The sequence below is a fragment of the Phoxinus phoxinus genome (assembly GCF_949152265.1).
Source record: "Phoxinus phoxinus genome assembly, chromosome: 22".
Lineage (NCBI taxonomy): Eukaryota > Metazoa > Chordata > Actinopteri > Cypriniformes > Leuciscidae > Phoxinus > Phoxinus phoxinus.
In genome coordinates, this window is record NC_136897.1 from 20,662,014 (window position 1) to 20,685,791 (window position 23,778).

General features: G+C 38.5%; 1 long non-coding RNA gene across 1 annotated transcript; it reads right to left on the reverse strand.

Moving 5' to 3' along the window:
- Positions 1-15,190: 15,190 nt before the first annotated feature.
- Positions 15,191-19,201, reverse strand: LOC306990546. Its single transcript, XR_013795885.1, has 3 exons — positions 18,920-19,201; positions 18,751-18,823; positions 15,191-18,676 (listed from the first exon to the last, which is right to left on the reverse strand). It is a non-coding gene; the product is annotated as an uncharacterized lncRNA (long non-coding RNA).
- Positions 19,202-23,778: the final 4,577 nt, after the last annotated feature.

The window sequence follows — 23,778 nt, forward strand, 5'->3', positions numbered from 1 at the left end:
ATGTATTTGTGATTCTTGCAAAAAAAAAAAAAAACACGAAAAAAATATAAAAAAAGAGTGCTGGCCTCGTGTTTTCATTTCTCTTTTCTCACTGTCCGATCTCTCACCAATGCACTGGGCACCTTAGGCGTATTTCCCAGGATAATGTCCAAATTTATTATTCATCAAGGCTTTCTGTCATAATCAATTCATTTCCAAGGGGGCTACATTCGCTGATGTGTTTTTAATCTCCCCCTCCAGGAACGCTGAACTTTGTCATATCCAATTATACACTGTGAGTCAGCCACAGCTACATGTAGTTTCCTTCGCCCTGTTACACACACGTGTTTACCTGTGCCGACCCTTTGATATTCATACTTTATTTAAAAGCATGTTCAGCCAGAGACACTGAGGTAAAGTCTTCAGACAACAGAATGATGAAATTATCGTGGTTTCGGATTGTCCTTCAGGGCCTAACAATTGTATAAAATACACATTCCCATGTAAAATATACACATAATATAAATCAAGTGGAGGCAGATATGTTTTATATCAGATCTGTCAGATGTATTTGTCAGTGTCCACTCAATGACTGTCAGAGTCTCAGCTGAGCAGACAGGATTCTTCCTGTCAGATTTCTCTTTCCTATTGCAGTGTGAATTGATAACCTTCAAACCACACAGAAGCCAGCAGGAAATCTGTGCCCGCAGCACAACAGAGCAAAGATCTGTTCAATGCAAAGTCCACCTGGTGTCTGTATTTAACATAAAATATCACAAAAAAACCTACACATTTTTGTTGCTAGCTGAACGCAGCGCAAAAAAACGGTCTAAGAATCTTTGTTATAAATAAATAAACACAATACACAATATATCTACAGCATAAAGCAGTCAGAACAAAGAGGCTTTGACATGGACTCTAGGCCTTGACCATAATAATGTCACGGTGTTGTTGTTTTATTTTTCCATAAAAATCTTTACAAAAAAATTCTGATCACTTTCCAATAAATGTTTGCTTTTCTATCTACTTTTCATTATGGTTTTAATTAATTCCGACCTTTGGATTCCAAACACCCAAGTGTTTTCTTTAAGTTATTCTGCAACCATTTTAATTTGGGTATGCGATTTCTTCCCTTTGTGTTCAAAAAGGGTAACATTCAGAATGTTTTCTCACGGCATTTTACTTGATGTAAAAATGTACTTTGACGTGCAAAAAGCAAATTTGAATGTACCAATTTTCTCATGCGGTCCTCTCAAGGCTATTTCAACCATATGGGTATTTTGGCAAGGGCCTAAGTACATCATGTCCAAAGGATAGCACCATGCAGAGCCATATAAATGTCTGGTCTACCTGAATCCCTTACAACAGTTTCATTTCAGAAGCTCTGGTTGTTTTTAACAGCTGCAATTGAAGTGAGAAGTCGGCGCTGATTGTTTCATGACTCCAATACAGTACATTGTGATCTCTTGCCATTTTTAGAGGACCAAAGAAAGGTTATACAATATATATTCTTATATTCTCTCTACATAGCTTGCTGTCCACCGAAGTCTATCTAAGATCCTTTTGAATTCTGTTCATACCTTGAAAGGAAAGTTCAGGAAAATGCGACCACCGCAATCTTGCATAACTGCACCATAATTATTTGTCTACTGTAAGTTATATATTATGTGCAGCAAAGACTCTTTGAGCCTAAAGGTTACGTGGATATAGCATATTGTACATGCGGTGACGGGAACTATATGATACTTAACCCTTTTTTTCATAAAAGGTTGTACGTACCCAATGAAATTTGTAATGAGCGAATCCTGTTAGCCGAAAGCTCTGCTTTAACAAGGACAATGAATTTCAACACTGTCATGCTCCTCGCAGGCTAAGAAAGAACTTGTCAGAGTTCTGAGAGGGCTTTTGGGCAACATGAATAATGTACTTCCAGCTACAGGCCTGGAGGATATGGCTACGTAAAATGCACAAAGAGCATTGATAAAAAAGGCAGTGTTTTGACACTTCAGCTCCTCCAGATGACAAGTTCCCACCAGTGCTAGAGCTGGTGAAAAGGTGTGTAAGTGCTACTAGGAGAACAAGATCAGAACAAATCCACTGAGTATCAAAGTCAGTCTAATCAACCGCTCCAATTACGCAGCTAATGAAATGTCAAACAATGAAATTCTTCGCCTTAAACATGTCATCAAAGTGACAATTAGGTCAGAAAATAAGTTTGATATGCCTGAGAGCTGGTTTGAGACAGTATTGCCTAATTAAACTTCGATGATTGATTCGTGAGGGAAAGCTAGTCATGCTAGGAGTGCTTCTGGGAATTAATGGGTCACATGGTAGATCTGTCATTTCATAGTCAGCTGGCGAAAAACAAAATCAAACGGAACAAAATGAGCTGTCCAACGAAGACATTTTGATCTGGATGGAGGAGAAGTTCCAGATTTTGTGTTCTCTTCCTCTGTCCACAGTTTGAAGTGTGATGATTCAGCACTAAAGGATGTTGGCGGCGTTATTTTCCTTTGATTTGGATTCTCTGTGGGAAGTGTGAGTACACCCATCTGTTCCTCCACCTCGTCATTTTCCTCTCCCTCCGTCTTCCTCCCAACAGACCGCTCTCTGCTTCTTTTTTTAAATATGAAAAAAAAAGCTAGTACACAGGGGTTAAACTGGCCAGGATTGATCCGGATGAGCATCACAGACCTTTCATGACCCGAGTCATTTTGGCCCATTAGACATTGTTTATAGACTGACTAAAAAGAGAAAGTCTCTGCTTCTACTCTACTTTAAACCACCATATCATTCACTGTAAATGATGGCTATTATAAGAACTTGTATTTGATGCACATTAACATAATTAGACATCATGCATTCATAATAGTGTATATATTTAACAATATATTTACAGTTGCAGCGGCATGCACTTCCATAACTAATGCGCTAATGATATTTATTTACTTTCTTGAGGTAAATGTGATGTGACACTTGTTCACGCATTGCAATAAATTATTTTCTTAATCAGTATTTATTTTGTCTTGTTTACCATTACAAATATCAAAAAATTCTTAAATCAAGATACATTTACTTGAGAAGCACAATTACTTTTTAAGTCTTATATTAGGTCTTGTTTTCTGACAAATTAAGTGTTTATTTTTACAGTTTTAGTTTTAGTTTTAGTTAATGATCATAACCATGCATTAAAGCGCATTAAAATTACATTAACTGTATGATTTTTGTAATAAAATTGACATTTTGAAAGCTCAGACTTTTTTATTTTCTTATAATTGCTTTTCTACACAAACGGCAAAATGAAAACTGTCAAACGCATCACATATGAAACTAAAAAATAAATAAAAATAAATAAATCAAGTTGACTGGTTAACTGTCTGTAACATTCTGGATAGACTTAGAGTCTTTACAGTAGCAGACCCAGTTTTAAGGTCCTAGATCACATGCATTTTGCAAAAATCACACTTTCAGAATGTTTTGATGGAGTTTTTGTTTATTGAAAGTTTTTTTGAAAGATGTTTCGTCAGCTGAACAACTGCTGTACAGTACGATCCATTGAACACACTGAACTTCTGCCCCTCACAGCCTTGTTTTCTTTCCTGTCGGAAATTAAATATGGCTCTACCCTGCCTATGGTTTATAGTTTTCAGTGACAGTATATTTATTCATATACAGAGCCTAGTTCTCCCACGTTCAAAAATTAACCCTTGCTAACTGTACACCATTATATCAAAGAAGCAGCTAGCACCTCATAAACTAGCCATACCAATCATAATGATGTAGATAATTTTCTCTGTACACTTGCATGCTCGAAGATGAATAAAAAAAACGGACAGGGTAATTAACAGACTCCTTGGCCCCTCTTGATGAGCTCTTTTCATTAAAAGCCCGAAACAAATGATCTGCCTTCCGCATTAGCATACGGCACAATTTTCCTCCGTGACGGCAAACAAACCATTTGCCAATTAATAGTCCTAAAGAGCAATGCGACAGTTGTGCGCTCACTCGATATGTGCAGCTGAATTAATTAAACAAATCAATTAAATAGCAAAAGGTGACGCCAATTATTAATGAAGTCTTTCCATGGTCCCATGCATTCCCTTCTGTCTCTGGCCCATGTTTCTGTTGTGCATTCATCTGATAATGACAGAGCTGCACAGATACCCTCAATAGGATTCGGCTCATTATTCGTGTGCTTGTGTTGTGAATGCGCTGTAATAGTAGGAATGCCTTGTAACGACCTTTTCGAGCCATGCATTCCATTTTATATTTCCAATTAGTACTGTTGTGACTCATTTGTACTGTGTGATCAGGCACACCCTGTAGGCCTTCGAATAAGCAGAGAGGAGAATCACCAAAAACAGAAAGTACTTTTAAGTCACATGCGTTTTTAGGTTTTAACTAATTATAAAAGGGCCCCTATTATGTTGTTTTTTTGTCTTTTCTTTTTTTCAGAATATTCCCTGTCATGCAGTGTGAAATATAGCTGTCTGTGAATGTAAATGGTCTGCAAAGTTGTAAAGTCGAAAGTGCACGATAAATAAAGTTATTGTCTCCCAAAAGAAAGAATCGACTCTGAACCGCCTAAACGAGTCGTCTGGAGTTCGAATCCCAATCAGTTACGGCTACTCGTCACTAGCTAACACATTTGCATAATGCCCGCCATGTTCTACGTTGTCCGCTCATGCCACAAACAACTTGACCTGCCCTTCAACACGGGATTCGCAAAATGCTCGCTCTTGAGATGGGACAGTATTTTTGGACCAACTTGCTCCTGAATCACAGCCTGTAAGTATGATTAGTTGTCAGTATGATTACTATGATTATATAGTAAAATCTACACCATTGTTACTGTCTTTACAGTGTGTCCAATCGCTGAGGACTGAGGAAGCCTCCGGAGCTGAAGTTCAGATATGATCATGTGTGTTTTGTTTCTGATAGACACTGTAAGCGGTAGACTAATCACAACAGACTGGGCCGTCTGGCCAATCAGAGCAGAGCAGGCTCGTGGAAAGGAGGGATTTAGGGAAATTGAATCATCTGTCGAGTTGTTTGAGAATCATAGAAAAATGTGGTGATGTGCAATGTATGTTATGAGAAAATTAAAGTGTTTTTTTACCTTAAGGAAGTTTATTTTGCTGTCCTTACTATGCACCATTCCATAGTTAGTTGCATTTAACATTGCTTTTCGACTCTACAAGAACATACATGTGATCCATTTTTGGATTGCGACTCACCAAAACCCACAAGTGTAATGCTACTTTAATTCATCACATTTTAAACCACAGTGTATCTGGACAGTCCTTTGATAATGACCTGGTCTGAAATCAATTTTGATCAATTTAGTTGATTGATTTTGAGGTTGAACTGGGGGAAAACATTATATGAGAAAGTTGTCATTTTCTTTCTCCCAGAAAGGCATTACACAGTTTTTAAAAATATAGATAAAATGGATATTTCATAATTCACAATGGCATATATTCGATTACAATAATAATGATATACTTGCTAGGTTTTAATAAGCACCAAGGATCGTACAGCCAGGAAATGAGAAACGCTAATATATAGTCGTATATAATAGTGTCATTCATATTCTAAATTACTAGAATTTACCCCAGAATGCCATACATATGACTCAAAGTTTTATGACATTTCCATCTGTATTAATGTACATTAAGATTTATGAAACATTACGTAATGGATAATGTATTTGTAATGTTGTTATTATTATTATGAAGTAACCACTAATGCCAACTCAACTTCCTCTGAAAATCTGATCCACAAAATATTTTTTAATGACCAAGGCTAATGTGTCTTGTTTTCCTGTCAGCCCTTCCCTCTTAAAGTGGAACGGGCTGTCCCTCAGTACAACATTTCCACAAGTTTGGCACACTATGACATGCACACTCGTCAGTCAAAGGTCAAGACCTCGATGGTTGGAAAGGCAAAGTTAGCCCTCGCTAGCAGTTGCCCCCAACATCACCGTTATTGGGGCTAAAAGGATCTTTCTCCATTAGTGGCTATTCAAAATCTGAGTTCAAAATGTTTTTGGGCATTTTTTATAATACATCATACACAAATACATTATAAAGCCGTTTCACATATCATCCGTTTGTAAAAGTTACTGCAAATGCGTTTTTAGTTCATTACTCAGTGTGAGTGAATGAGCCTGAGTGAACTTCTTACACAGAGGTGCATAGAGGCCTATGATCTATCAGTTCTAAAAATAAAACCTGTGCTAACTGAAAGAAAAAGAGTTGATCCAATATTTGGTGAAAATATACTATGAGAGATTTATAAGCAATTTGAAAGGTCTGTTATTATTGACCGGGAACACCAAATAAAGGATTTTCAACAGCACAAGGGTTCAATTAAAACTTACCATCCATTCAAACAGTCGACTTTCTATGATGGCCTTTGCATTTAAACCTTCATATAAGAAATCCTGTGGCTCATACATCACCTCCAAGAAGACACAAGTGCCATCCATTACGTTGCCTTGTTTTTCTAAAAGTGATGAAATGAGAAGTTGTTTTCTCTTTTTTAAAAATGATGATCCTTCTTCTTTATTTGCTTCAGCTATTTCTGTTGTCTCAAACAACTAGATTCACTAAGAGGTTAAGCAGTTCATAAACAGCGCTGTGCTGCACTGGCATACTGAGACAAATACTAGACCATGTTATCATGTTAGATAAAGGACTCTGTTCTGTTGCTTTGTATTCTTGTCGCTTCCTTTGTGTAAGCGATGTTCCGGCTATCTTTTTACAAGCTAATTCTTCCAACACTGTTTTAAGCTTGCAACGAGCAAATAACTATAACAATCAATTCTTTAAAGTGAAAGGTTTTACCTCTCCCTCCACCGTGACATTATATTGATCATGTGTAAACAGCATGCATTATTAATTTGCTTTCCCACAATAGAAAAATCAATGCTGAGATATCTAGCAGTAAAATCACCCAAAGCTTCAGTTTTGAGACTTTTCTTTGTAAACTTTGTGCAGGGAACCTTTTTAGAAAAAGGCTGCGAAGATTTTTATTCTGTAACCATCGAAAATAAGAATCCGGATGAAAGAGCCTGGCTTTCTCACGGAAACTTTTTTAACAAGGTTTGGAGTACATCGGTTTTGACAGCTCTTATGCCAACGCTTTTATGAAGGCTGTTCTACAATCAACAGCCCATGACTTCAAATTAAACACCATATGTCCACATTCTGATGTAAAACATCCTGTCATTATATTTCACGTCAATCACAGCCTCATTTGCATAAAGTATCTATAAAACACTGAACACATTTCTCACAGGACTTGTATCTCTCTTTCTCAATGTATTCAATTCAATCACTGGCCACTCCAGGATGGAAATTCCCTTAAATGCGTTGATATGTACAGTCACCTGGGACATTTATTAATGGATAAATCATATCTCACATAAGATATTTGACTGGATTATCAGCTAGGCAGAATGTAGCAATAGTATCAAAGTGAAATGTAGCTGCGTCTAATGAAATAAACTGCTAGCTGCTAGGGGTAATTGTGAGCACTCTGGTGGCAATGAAAGTTAATTACTGTCTGAACTGATGACAAGGAGATCTATAATACCTGAAAAGTGCTATCTGTTAGCATTCACATTCATCACAATGGCAGTTGCATTCAACTACGTATGCGGTATGTACTGTATTTGTATCAGTGTCCATGTTGGAAGTTTGGAGCAATCACTCTGCACACGGATGCGGACCGGCAATGTGTCGCAGGAGCGGTGCAGATGTAGTCAAAATGTAGTCATTTTACTATAATGCTCATAATTAAAGTCTAATGTTTCACAACCAACAAAATGACTTTCTGGCCTGGGTAAAGCAAAAGTTCTGTCGTCGTTTACTCATACACATGTTGTTCCAGACCAATCCATTAACATATAATCATAGTTTCAAAAAGACAAAAAAGCACCAAAAATGTTGTCTATATAAGTGAAATATATCATCTATATTGTCCTATGACAGCTTTTAAGTTTTTATTCTCTCATAATGTCTCATTTCAGTGAGCTGATAATCTCTGTGACAAGATCATTGAATCGGTGAGTTGAACCCGAGAACTGAATCTGTCAGTTTGTGAATAAATCCTTCAGACAGTTTTGTGAATCAGATCTGATTCGCTCTTGAATTGGGCATTGCTACTTCTCTTGCAAAGTAGTTAGGTTGAATGCCACAATTGTCCATAAATAATTACTTTTGGACTGTCCCTTAAACAAAGTTGCTGAATGGATTCAACAAAATCATATGGATTACCTTTATAACAGTATAATATTCTACATCACCTATTTCTTTATAGTAGCTTTATTGATGTTACTATAAAGTTAAATTATAAGTTCAGACAACAAACAATACAATACAAGCAGTAAAACAATAGTAATTGTCACTCACATGACAATGCCAAACCACAAACTTCCAAGCAATTCCTGATGGACCAAATTAAGTCACGCTCAAAAGTTTTTTTAAGTCACGTTCAAGAAGCCGGCTCTTATGGATATACATCACAATAGTGAAGAAAAGACTATCACAACTTTCATTTCACACCAACTTTAAAATTACAATCTTTTTTTACAGTGTAGAAAGTTTATTTTATTGTAACTGCATGGCAGAGAACACCCAGTACCTGTTAAAATGTTCTCCTTTGTTGATCCACAAAAGGAAGAAATTCATATGCTTTGGAACGACATGAGGGTGAGTAAATGATGACAGAATTTCATTTCTGAGTGAACAGTGCGGTGCTAAAGTCAAAGCAATAGACTGTCCTCCATGACTCCATACCTCTCCGCCTAGGGAAACATTTGCATGCTGTGCCTTTCTGGAACTAACAGCTGTCAGTTTGGCTTATTCGCATTCACTGTATCCCTCTTCCTTTCCGCCTCTATCTCTCTCTAATTTACTCTCTTTCACTTTCTTTTCCCGTTTCTCTCATCGGAGACCTGATGAAGCACAGTGCACCTGTGATCAGGGATTACGCACTTAACATCAAGTGTTACTTCTACCCTTACATGCTGTACTGCACTTGCTAGGATAATCCCTGAGGCTCTGTTCTCCAGAGATGCAAATATTTATTCATGTGAGTGCATGACAAGCAAAAAAGTAGGTTAAAGTATGTTTTCAATAAGGCCTAGTGACAATTAAAATAAAGCAGCCATGAACATAGTGGTGCTCTTCGGGTCAGGCATGTAAAATATCTCCTGAGAACACACATGAATGCACAAATTAATTGAATTTATTTATACAGCACTGTTCATAATGCATATTGCTCCAGCTTTACAATAGTGTGTTTTAAAAGCCCCCTGTGAGCCAAAGGCAACTGGGGAAAGGAAAAACTCCTTAGATATGAAAGAAAAACTGCCTCTAACATGCTTTTCATGTATGAACGTTATAGTCTATTTGCAGTTTATCAGCTTAAAATGCATCAAGAGACCCGTTGATATGAAGGAGTTGCCACATCATTTTCTGAGATGCCGTTGAAACTAAACTCTAAATCTAAAGTCAGGGCCTGTATTTGTTGATTAATGCAGAAATTTCCATTTTCACAAAAACATATTTTCACAATTCTGCCTCTTTCTACGACATGCATTTCCTCATTAAGCATTCATGACCCATAGGAATAGACAACGCTGCATTTTATTTTGGATGTTAATATTGTCACGTTCGGAGTTATTACAACATCATTTTTACCCAGGGGTTGGTCCCTCATACAAGCAACCCGAAGCAACGTGCCTAATTACATATAATTAAGCCCCAGCTTTTTGGAGAGCAATCTCATATTCCCTTTATTGTATTACAAATGGGACCATTACCTCTTAACAAGGAAGGCTCATCTCTGCAAATCAGGTTAGAGAGATCCTTTCCAATTCACAGCCCTCTTGTTAAATGTGTCTAAAATGTCATTAGGACTCTTCAATCTCATCTGTGTTTGTTTTAGAACACCATATGATTATAGAAAATCCTCTGCTGCAATTCACTGGCGCTGCCATTTCACAGTGTGCGGCTGGATTTTCAAAGGGGATAATGTGGTGTATTTAAAATGATTTGAAGCGAACCGAGACGTCCTCCATTTTCAAAACGAGAGGGTAGATTGTAACCGTTCTTCGTGGCTACCTGCCGGAGCATCTGCTCTTCGGTATTAACAAATTAGAAATTAGAAGATGCGAGTAAGGCCATAATTATTTGAAGTGAAAATCATCGGATGAACAAATGTAGCAGATAATAAGGTCAGTGAATAAATTTGCTGAACTTGGCAATAAACACAAATGAGGCGAGGACAAGAGACAAAAAAATACACATTATCGCCCACCCAACATATTTTGGGTCATTAGGGAGTTTGATTATATAACCGCCTGCTTTTACAGTCTCGCAATAGCTCGTCGGTTGGGTGTGGCACACTTCCTACCGCATTATAATCTAAATAAAACAAAGAATGAAAGTTAAAGTTCAAACTTACCGGCCACATTAAACTTTAACTTTTTTTAACTTTTTAAAATGTTTTTGAAAGAAACCTTTTACTGAATGCTCACCAAGGTTGCATTTATTTGATAAGAAATACAGTAAAAACTATAAATATAAACATTTTAACTTCATTGTCATGTGATCCCTCAGAAATCATTCTAATATGCTAATTTTCTGCTCAAGAAACATTTCAGTCACACTTTAGATTATGGGTCCAATTCTTTGCCTCAATTAACTACTAATTACTGCTTATTAATAGTTAGTAAGGTAGTTGTTAAGTTTAGGGATTAAGGAATGTAGAATATGGCCATGCAGAAAAAGGCATTAATATGTGTTAAGTAATAAACAGCCAATATCAGTAATATGCATGCTAAACGAAACTATAGTGAGAATTGGACCCTTGTTACCAACATCTCTTATTATAATCAGTGTTGAGAACAGTTGTGCCGCTTAATATTTGTGATATCAATAGATTATTTTCAAGATACTTTGATGAATATTTTATTTTGAATTTGTATCTAATAACATGTCGTTAGTGTAACTTTTGATCCCAATGCATCCTTGCTGAATAAAAGTATTAATTTCTTTACCAAAATAAATAAATACATACATAAATAAACTTCTGACCCCAAACTTTTGAACGGTATATGTAATGTCATCAGCTTTCTGTGGTTATCACCAGTTATCATTACAAACTGGTTATATACTGTATATTGTGCTTCATTCCCACAGAACTCCTTGAATACAATTTCAGATTTCTGTGGTTATCAAGGACAGCTTTTATGACATAATAGTGATGAAATGGATCCATATTGATGAAGTCACAGCAGAATTGATTGTGAACATGTAGCTTCTGACTGGAGCAATTACTTGGCGACACTGTTGGTTTGTTGTTACAGTAGTGTCAGACCTTTTGGTTTCGAGCTAAACCACTATGACCCAGAGGTAAGGATCAATATGATGTATAGATTTCACTCACTCACTTACTTAGCGAGGATGAAACACACGTTTGTGTCGGTCAAGGCCAGTCATGCTCATCCAGGTCTGTTGCCGTCGCCTCATTAAAGATGAGACACAGTGCAAAGGTGTATTGAGTTTCCCAACTGCAGAACATTTACAATTATTCATCCGTCAAGTCATCTAGAAAACAAGGACTCGCAGTTCATTAGTGTATGCTGTCAAATGAATTAAATTGAACTGTGTGTGGTGTGAGCTGTATGTAGAACTCCTATGTGGAGTTAAGATGTGTCACTGCTTAATCTAAGAAAACTGGGAAATGTTACTATTAAGAAAGAGTCACAACTGCCTGTAACTGACAGATACATGAGGAAAGTGGTGATGATTCTTTTTTCAGGCTTAAACCTTTTTGCAAGTCAAAGTAAATTTGAATCAAAATTCATAAAATAATTTTTTTGGCAATGCAAATGTATAAAGATATAAAAATATGCATGTTGGTGAACTGCCAATGTATAATTATGTGGCTAAAGATTAGCATGAATTATTAAATGAAGCATTTTCCTCAAAGCTGTGGGGGAAAGTGTGCCAGATGCCCAGTGGCTCAACAAAAATAGTGAATAGCTTTGAATCCAAATGCAGGAAATATGTTTTCGTTGAAGAACGTGAAGTGGGAGTCAAATTTCTTCAAAGAATCTGAAGGGCGCTGGCACAGAAAATCCCACAATTGAAAGGAAATTATAAAGGATTTTTTTTTCCCCCATCAAATTATTTACAACTGGGAGTGATATTTCATATTTCTCTGCAGCCTTGATGAATGGAATGTGGAGTAATACTATTTTAACTTGTTCTGTCTTTTTGTAAACTAAAAAAAAATATATGTTTCCAAATTATTATTATTTTTTCAATTGATTCATTTGACGATTACTTATTTTCCTAGTCGGTTTATGGATGTGAAATATATGAATAATGTACAGCAATATAAAACTCTTTGTATAAATCATTTGAAATATATGTACATTTAAGTACTGCCAATCACTTTAGAGAAGTCATATTAATACGGCCCTATGCTATGGATGTCTTATCATTTTAGTTGACATCCATGAATATAATTTCTCACAGTTTTACCTCTATCACTGTTCTCAGAGGGCAACATATAAAAATTGGCACAGCTTCCCCCAATCTCCCTTGGATATTCGATGGATTAAAAACAAAAAGATGATGCTTTTTCGTCCTTTGAGCCTTAAATAACCCAGTTCCTGAGAACTCTTAGAGGCCTGTTTCACCAGAACTGTACTGATTATTCATCTGCTGTAAATGGCAATGATGGCCTTATGGAAACAGTTGCCATGACATCATGAAAGCATTCTTTAAAAGAGATGACAGCGCTTTAAACCAGGGAAGGGCATGTTTAACATGAGGGGCTGTTGTCTGATCAAAACCCCGTTGAGCTCTCTGTGAAAGACATGACTTTAAAAGCACCCAGCAGGGCATTGCACTGCCAGACTGAAAATCAAGGGCTCATCATGATTCGGTCACAAGGCAAAAACACGTTACTTTGACACTAAAGGCCACATTCTTCGACTTCCGACTGCTTAAAAATTACTATATCATCTGCTTACTTTAAAACAATAATGTCTTGTCAGTACCAGAAAGACTCGGGAGGCAAAATGACGTACACTGTAGCAAAGCATACATTTATTAACAGCCCAGCAAGCAAATGTTGAGTTCCGTCCGTAGCTCACAATCTGATGGTAACGGAATCTGCCTGAAGACGAAGGCAGACCCCCTGGGAGGTATGGGAAGGGACCATCCTGGTGGTGGTGGGGGAGGATGGAGGTGAATATTGGTGTCAGCATCTGCAAACTCAGACATGTGTAAGTACCGATCTTTTATACTATGAGTATTAGATCACGATTGGTTCGATGTGAAGGTTAATAAGTGACGTAACAATCGAGTCTTCCTGGCAGAACTTACGCTAAAGCTTTCATTTATGATTGATGGGCTTGAACTTCATTAGCAGCACTTTTGAAGATATCAAAAGAAACCATGGGCTGTCACATCTTCTGAAAGATTTTCCCATTTCCTCGATTTAGTTTCAAAACTGGGTTGTACATTTCCACTTAAAGCCCAATTAGAAGTCATGCTTTCTGACAGATTGATAGTTCATTCAGATGATCCAAATAGCATTTGCTCTGAAGCTAAAATGTAAAATTCACACTCTCCTTTTTATCATCTTTTCTCATCTTCTTTTTTTTTTTTAAACAGAGGATTTGGGGTTTTATGTCCCATCTGTCATGGCACATTTGTTGGGCTGCATTACAAACAAAATCACCCAGTGGGAACAGTGGACCTGATCCTGAAACCGAGACGGGAGACACGTTTCGATTGCACAAAAACAGGTGATTTAAAACAAAAAAATGTATGTAGATTATTTAAGTCCTATTTATTTTCACTCTACTTCTAAGCAACTTTTCAAGGATGCATGTGGACAGAATGGCTCAGCACTTTGATTTCAACACATCTGTTTATGTGACAAGACAACAAGACAGTATCATGTTGCGTAATGAGGGTTATTGATGCTCTAGGATAAAAATAGACACAGCCTGTGCACTACTTTTAAGATCCACCTGCTGTCAGGCAGTTGCTTTAGCGCTGCTGGAACTATTTTCTGCTTAACCTCCCTCTGATATCAAAAGAAAAGAAATGTTGAGTTTAAATATTCCATCCAGAACTTCTTACCTTTCTTGCTTTGAAACCTTATTAAGCTTATTATTAAACTGTTCAAATTTTGCTCAAATGCAGAGTTCAAGTATAGTTACTTTTCACTATTTCACTATAAAATACAGGTGAAACTCGAAAAATTTGAATATTGTGCAAAAGGTCATTTATTTCAATAATCCAACTTAAAAGGTGAAACTAATATGTTATATAGACTCATTACATGCAAAGTGAAATATTTCAAGCCTTTATTTGTTATAATTTTGATGATTATGGCTTACAGCTATGAATCCCTTATCACAATATTCTAATTTTGAATTTGGGGTTTTCATAAGCTGTAAACCAATCATCAAAATTATAACAAATAAAGGCTTGAAATATCTCACTTTGCATGTAATGGGTCTATATAATATATTAGTTTCACCCTTTAAATTGAATTACTGAAATAAATGAACTTTTGCACGATATACAATTTTTTCCAGTTTCACCATGTATGTACTATACGTACATCTATAGGTCAAGACCATGACACAACTTATTTATTAAACAAACAAACTGCAATTCATACATACAGTGTATGTATGAATTGCAGTTTGTTTGTTTAATCAATAATTAAACTTGAATTAAAACTCATTTTGATTGTTTCAAGGAGCATTAAGTCAAAAAATGTGAGGGTAATACAACTATTCTGATATCATGAAGAAAAAAAGCTAACCATCGACTTGAACGGTCGATATATTGATGTTGATGGTACATGTAACTCATGTTTAAATATGTTGATATAAAAATACCTTATAGTGCGCATTTATTAGCCAGTACAGACAACGTTTCGCTGTTTTTTACAGAGTAAAATATTGATAGCAGATTTGGGAATTGCTCCCCTAACTGTGCAAGCTCGTATCCCTGGTGACAGCTGCTTCCCCCTCAGGCAGACACTTTTGTTTTCATGCTTAAGAAAACAACCAGCAGTACAAGAGCACAGGGGCTTTCTTAGTGTGGCGAAGCGGAGCGGTACAGGATTTCAATAAGTTACTTTGCTTATGGTGATAATTGTCGACTACGCCACCCTGAATAAATCAGGGAATATCTAAGTAACCCAGCGGTTAGCATTAGGTCACACAGGTTCGTGTGTGTCAGGGAGGTTAGAGACAAGAGTACACATAATTACAAAAAGGTCTTTTATTGACATACAAAAATAGTTAAAAACAGTATCTTCTTTTAAAACAAAGGCGCACAGCGCTCAATGCACAAATGTCAAGGCACAAAAACAGGTGCTCACAAGGGGGCAATATGAGTGGCACACACCGACATAGTCCTCTACCCACGAGGGTAGGAGGAGTTTGTCAAACAAAAAGTAAAACAAACCAAAACCAGGCTGAGCTTACCGGCGGAAGGACCACTTAATGGCTTTTCCAAAAGCGTAATTCTACTCACACACACACGTCACCGTGCACTTGGATCATACACGCAAGCACTCCAAAAGGTGTCACTCACTGCAACACTACCACCACCACAAATGCACTCGGGGGTCCTCCCGCCTGGTCACCTCAGTTCCTGGGAGAAACAAGATAAACAGCTGAATTTGTTTATCCAAAAAAATATAATAATCAAGGTCCACAACAACACACAACAGTAGTTACAGAAACAAAATCTAAACAATAAACACAGCTGACCAAAAGAAAGAGAAAAAGAATCACAGTAGATAGAGCTGGTGCAGCACACACACACACATACACGCGCGTGTGCACACACACACTGGTTCTCGTACTAATAACAGTCAATTATTATTATTAATCAACTTTTCTAATCACACAAAAAAACGAAAGGAAGTAGAAGTAGACGGTATAATCCTGTGCCCTTATGAATTCCCGCCGGCACGATCAGCGCGACACGGAGGGACACTGGTTATCCAGGTGGACTCAAGTTCGTAGAAACACGGAAGAACGAGAGGGAGATTGTGCAGAGAACCAGCACAATGGTCCGGAGGACGAAAGGGAGGACCTGCGCCTCACGAACGCCTTAAAGAGAAGCAGCGGGATGTTAGTGCCTCTCTTTCCACTACAACCTTACAAACATCTTACATGACACTTACCAAAAGACGACATTACCCCACATGAAATCCCCACAGGCTACTATTTACCGCGATCATCACAACCACCGATTAACTGGGGTACAGGAAGCAACGCATTAACAGTGACATAGCGACTCAGTATACCACACGCCATCATAACCACCACTCAATACAGGGACAGTTTACATACCTGAAGGGTGGGCAAACACCTATTCTGAGCTGATGAAAATGCACCGTCAGACAAGTGCTTAAATGAAACGCTACAATTAAAAAGATAACATATCAGTGGCGTTCTAAACACATGATTTAAACCACCCGCTACCAGCACATACCTGAGGCGATAGTGGATGACGCAGGAGGGGGAGGACAAGACATGACGCATCTCAGAGTACAGCCAACCAGCGTTAAATAGACCGTACTCTTTCCTGATAGGACACCAGGACTGTCAGTCACTTACCTAATTCTGCCACAATCCACCCCTGCCTTTTGTATCGTCGCCCCGACGATAAGAGCCTAACCATACTCAAATCGTCTACCGGGAACAATGGATGGGCATCATCGTTCCTAAAATCGGCTACAGAGAACAATGGGTGGGCATCATCGAACTCAAACCATTTCTAAAATCAGTTACAGAGAACAATGGATAGGCATCATCGAACTCACAATCATATACACAGAGAACAATGGATAGGCATCATCGAACTCACAATCATATTCACAGAGAACAATGGATAGGCATCATCGAACTCACAATCATCTACACAGAGAACAATGGATGGGCATCATCGAACTCACAATCATATACACAGAGAACAATGGATGGGCATCATCGAACTCACAATCATCTACACAGAGAACAATGGATGGGCATCATCGAACTCACAATCATCTACACAGAGAACAATGGATAGGCATCATCGAACTCGACTCAGCTACAGAGAACAATGGATGGGCATCATCGTTCCTAAAAATCATTAAAACCCCTGTCTGTGGGTGCCCCTGTATCCCGTGCTGGAGGCCATCAGCAAACAAAACTGAGTGGCCCCGAGCACGCATACGCCCAGGCGTTCCTCCCCACTCCCTGCGAATTGCCCCACTGCGGATATCCAACTTATCTGGGTCCCCCCTCTCGTCCTCCAACCGATACCGAACCTCCCCCTCAGCCTTAATTTTTCGTTATCCGCTTTTAACTGTGCTACCAATTCTCTCAATTCACCTTCCATAGCGGCAAACCATACAAATCACTTACCACTACGGAAGTAACTCTCAGAGGGTAACACCTATCCTTTGCGACAGGACCACCACCGTCTACTTCCTGCCACAGACACAAAGAGAAGAAAAGAAAAGCAAAAGCAAAAATCCCCCCCCCCAAAAAAACTTTTTTTTTTTTTTCAATCACGTCTCTGCCTTACACAACTGACACACAATCCTGCCGACTGCGCCAAATGTGGCGAAGCGGAGCGGTACAGGATTTCAATAAGTTACTTTGCTTATGGTGATAATTGTCGACTACGCCACCCTGAATAAATCAGGGAATATCTAAGTAACCCAGCGGTTAGCATTAGGTCACACAGGTTCGTGTGTGTCAGGGAGGTTAGAGACAAGAGTACACATAATTACAAAAAGGTCTTTTATTGACATACAAAAATAGTTAAAAACAGTATCTTCTTTTAAAACAAAGGCGCACAGCGCTCAATGCACAAATGTCAAGGCACAAAAACAGGTGCTCACAAGGGGGCAATATGAGTGGCACACACCGACATAGTCCTCTACCCACGAGGGTAGGAGGAGTTTGTCAAACAAAAAGTAAAACAAACCAAAACCAGGCTGAGCTTACCGGCGGAAGGACCACTTAATGGCTTTTCCAAAAGCGTAATTCTACTCACACACACACGTCACCGTGCACTTGGATCATACACGCAAGCACTCCAAAAGGTGTCACTCACTGCAACACTACCACCACCACAAATGCACTCGGGGGTCCTCCCGCCTGGTCACCTCAGTTCCTGGGAGAAACAAGATAAACAGCTGAATTTGTTTATCCAAAAAAATATAATAATCAAGGTCCACAACAACACACAACAGTAGTTACAGAAACAAAATCTAAACAATAAACACAGCTGACCAAAAGAAAGAGAAAAAGAATCACAGTAGATAGAGCTGGTGCAGCACACACACACACATACACGCGCGTGTGCACACACACACTGGTTCTCGTACTAATAACAGTCAATTATTATTATTAATCAACTTTTCTAATCACACAAAAAAACGAAAGGAAGTAGAAGTAGACGGTATAATCCTGTGCCCTTATGAATTCCCGCCGGCACGATCAGCGCGACACGGAGGGACACTGGTTATCCAGGTGGACTCAAGTTCGTAGAAACACGGAAGAACGAGAGGGAGATTGTGCAGAGAACCAGCACAATGGTCCGGAGGACGAAAGGGAGGACCTGCGCCTCACGAACGCCTTAAAGAGAAGCAGCGGGATGTTAGTGCCTCTCTTTCCACTACAACCTTACAAACATCTTACATGACACTTACCAAAAGACGACATTACCCCACATGAAATCCCCACAGGCTACTATTTACCGCGATCATCACAACCACCGATTAACTGGGGTACAGGAAGCAACGCATTAACAGTGACATAGCGACTCAGTATACCACACGCCATCATAACCACCACTCAATACAGGGACAGTTTACATACCTGAAGGGTGGGCAAACACCTATTCTGAGCTGATGAAAATGCACCGTCAGACAAGTGCTTAAATGAAACGCTACAATTAAAAAGATAACATATCAGTGGCGTTCTAAACACATGATTTAAACCACCCGCTACCAGCACATACCTGAGGCGATAGTGGATGACGCAGGAGGGGGAGGACAAGACATGACGCATCTCAGAGTACAGCCAACCAGCGTTAAATAGACCGTACTCTTTCCTGATAGGACACCAGGACTGTCAGTCACTTACCTAATTCTGCCACATTAGCACACTGGGATGTCCTCGGGATATTGCTAGCAAATGCAAAGCAAACAAGCTGCAATCTTTCAAGCATTCCTCATTTATGTCATTACACACCTATTTCTCCTCTGGCATGACTACATTAAGTAAGCAAGTATGTACAGTCAGCTGGTCATTATCGTAAAACAAACTCTGACAGGGAGATCAGGCCAGAGGGTTTATTTGTGTGGTAATGTACGGTACATTATCGCATTACATTGCATTGAGAAAGAAGAGGTTGCAGAACGATATGGTCTTGTCATTACAGCACTTTTACGAGTGTGTCAAAATGTTAATACTAAAATAAATAATAAAACTTAAACTTTAGACACAATATTGACAGTTACTGTCTTTTTTTGTTCCACTAATGGAAATATTTCCAGACAAAGCCACCATTGCACTTCAAACAACACGTAATGGCGTTCCTGAGTGAATCAATGTTTTTGAACAAATTGTAAATTATTCAGTGATCCGTATTTATAAAATGGTTCACTGACTCACTCATAAAAAACTGTCTGCATCTGAAATCGCATACTTAGTTGGTACTTTGAATAAGTAATTAGCTTACTTTTCAAATATTGAAAAGCACATTCTATATAAGTGTCATAGACATACAGTACTACATGCATGTTGTCATTGTCATGTGACTGACCAGTGTGAGTTGCATCACTTCACTGGCATTCATTAATCCTCTCCCTTGGCCTCATGGGATGGTAAAGTGGCCATTGGAAATGCACTTCAGATTTTCACCGGAAGTTCAGTAGTAGGCCATTTGGTTACTTTTCATTTGGGCTTTCATTTTTTCGATTTGTTTCTGAATAGATCAGTGTTTTCGAAATAATTGGTTGTGTAAATGATTCAATGACTTACTTGAAAAGTTCGTCCCTGAATCAGTCAGTGCGTCTGAAATCGAATACTGTCTAAATTTGAATTTATAGTATGAATATGGGTAGTATGAATGAAATTCGGATGTGCGATATAAGCCATGTTGTTACGGTCACGTGACCTACTGTACCAGCGCCAGTTGCGTTGCTACACAGCCATTCATATACTCTCCCATAGCCACATGGGATAGTAAAGTGTCCATCGAATGCGCACTTCAGAATCTTGGCGAAAGTAGTATGACATCCGGGTACTTTTCACCTACTTTTCATTCAGACATACTACTCTTTTGGCATGCCGTTCAAGTATTTAAGTGTTGTTGAACGAATTGTTTGAAAGAATGACTCTCTCGCAGTCACTTGCTGCTACTGTACCGTATCGATAACCAGCAGAAAGAATCACTGAAAAATCCTCACTACTAATGCACAGAAAGTGGTCACTAAAGTGTAGCCTATTTTTAATCCCATATTGTCAGCTATGCACTTTTAAATGTCTACATTCTAACATATTTAAGCCCTCTTCTGTCTCCACGAGAAGACTTTTTTTCAGGGCGTTCTTGAATGAGTGCTTCTGAATGATTAGGCTATGCTGTACATGTAAGCAAGCTTCCACGGTGGGAAGAACAGGCCAGGTGAAAAAGAGCTCTTCCATTAACATTCCCTCACAGGCGTCTTTGCTCGGGGTGCATCTGTCAAACAAGAGTTAGTTGAAAACAAATGGTATGGGAATGCCATCTATTTGTCAGCTATGAGTGATGCGATGCCTGATTCAGAGCAGGCCACTGAACACAGTAGAACAACAGCCTCTCAGAAAGAATACCAGGGGAAATGGCAAAAATTGCTTTGGCCCCTCGGTTATTGTTTTTCAGGATGCGTCATATTTTTTGTTGTCCTGCAGAATCTTAGACTCATGACAGATAAGACGATTATTACTCTTCCATGGACTGAATCCAAATGCAGCCTAGAAAAGCACAAGGAAAAACTGAAGGTCTGGAATGTTAACATTCCTAGCTTACAAAGCACTGGTTACCAAAAACATTTGATCTACGTTCTATAGAGGCAGTAAAAGAGTTCAGGTGAAGGCCTAAATGTTTTTGAGCAGTAAACCTCTTTGAAGGTTAAAACACGCACTACAAAATGCTAAGCGTACTTTTTCAAGCAAAGAAGAGGTTTTTGAAATGACTGAATTGTGCACAGTGGTATCCTAATTATTTGAACATTCAAGATACAATATTTTTGCATTACAAAATATCAAACCAAATAGTATTCATTTTAATGAAAGATAGCAAAAGGAATCTTTTCAAACAAAACTTTTCACAAAAAGAAGCTTTTTAGGTTTCAAAGGATTAAACAATAGATACATTGTTCAAAATGGAGACAAAAAAAATAGTTATACACGGTCTGGTTGTCAGATGTTAGTGTATGTTAGTTAGCTTGTTCGGGACCCTTTGGCGTCACTTTTTAACGCACAGCGTCATTTTTCGATGCTCAGGGTACTCCATTGCTTTCCATGAGAAACCCTGGCATCATCACAGACACGTTGAGCATGAGAATTATAGTCATGATGAAATTATATATTGGGTTATAATTTTGCCTTGATGACATGTTTGAGTGTGATTCTCAATCCGCCAGCATAATTTTATTTACACGAACACGTAACCCAACCCAACACCACCCCTAAACCTATCCATTTGTGTATTAGATATCTTCAAACACAAGATATAACAGGCAGATATGACTACAGGCACAATTATTCAAAAAGTACATTCCAAGTTTTCCGGGGCCAAACGATTGATTTGTGTGAAGAAAAGACCTAAAAACGACCACCGTCTCCATCTGCCGTAGATCATGCTCATTGCAAACTGCATTGGCTCTCGTGCGTCTCATGATGACTCATTGTGCCATGCTAAAGAGTCGGGTGTATCTTTTGAACGAGACATGACTGCATGCGTTCACAAAGCAGCGGGATAATTTCAGCGATTAAAACATGAAGATCCATCCTGTTCTTCACATAAAAATATCATATGGCTTCAGAAGACTTGGAATGCAAAATAGAGTTAATACATGTATACTGTTTGGCCAGTTTTTGCAATAAATACTCGTGACTGTGCTTTTATTTGCCTGCTACGCATTTTATATTGTTTAGAAGTGGATAGGTTTAGGGTAAGAGCGGGGTTAGTTGCTCCAAAATATAAAAGTAGCCTATACATATTTATAAAACCATGTCTACATTTACAAATGCAAAGAATCATGCGTCTTGATCTGATCAGAAAAAAAAAACTTGTGTGAACTACCCCGTGTACTGTAGATGGATAGATAGATCTGATCTACTGTACAACTACAGAGAACTTATTTAAGCTAAAAGTAGAGAATAAATCATGTATTAGAGCAACTTTATAAGTGTGTAGGAAGTATGTTGCTGTGGATGAAAAGTGATGCCGGCAAGAGAGGAACTCACCAAATGCAGAGGACATGCATTGCTGTTGAGCCAGAATAGACCACGAAGAAGTCTTCAGTCCGATTGTATTTTAAAGTGTTTATAATTTAGGCCAGATTCGACTTACCTAACCAGAGAATAATACAAATAAGGTAAAGGTGGGTAAACCGATGGATGGATTGATTGATCGATTTGTTTGTAGATCCCACTAGGTTTGATACTTGGTCTCTAATAGAGAGGAATTCCCAACAATTCAAACAAGCTGTCCCACTACTTTTTGGGGCCACTGTATTATACATGTGATGGATATGCCAAGTCTCCTCCTAGGTGTGTAACACAGTGTGGGACGATCACATTTTCATTCATTTTGTACATGACTCAATGGTTTCAAATCAAATATATTTTTTACCAACCATTGGAGACGATGGTCAGTGAAGCTGACAGAGTAAAATGAACAATTGATAGACCTGTGAATTAGAAAAACACCATTCAATTTCAGTTTTGTATTTTCTTTCAAGTTGCCAGTTAACAATTCATGCTCCAACTGTCATCCTTTAATACAGAACATCAGCGTACGTTTCGCTTTCACACAGGTCTGATTGGCGTCAACATTATTTTAGATTTTCCAGCCAAAAATCACAAATACTACACGTCTTGGTCACGTCACATGCCTCTTTAACATATTTTAATGGAAAATACAGATACGGGCAGCAGAGAAGTAGGCTTTTGCATTCTCTGTACGAATCATTAACTCCGGCATTCTTTGTTAATATGCGTTTGTGATTTAATTTTTTTTTTATTATAAAAGAACATATTAATCTGTATGTAAATTATTCCTGAGGCTGGAGGAGCATGTGGTGCGCTCACAGCTGTGTTGCGTGATAGGCAAAACTCTCCCCGGTCGCGGTTAATTGACCCCTTTAGTGACACAATACGCACGTGTATCTGCTGTTTTCGGGTCTGTTTGTCAGCCGAAACGGCGGCATTGCAACCTAGCTCTCTTTGTTGAATCCAAGGCAAAAGTGCGGCTGGTAAACGACCGTTCTAGCTCTAAACTCTGTATTAAAATGCAATTCAGCACTGCTGTACAATCACTGGCTTATGTTGGGCGAATAAATGTTCAATCCCGTCCCGCGTTACTAACTGACTCAGCATGCGGCACCATGTGATCTCGGTTTGTCTGTGCTGCTGCTGTCCCACTGGAATATTTTACAAGGGTTCGCAAGAAATGAGCAAATGACTTA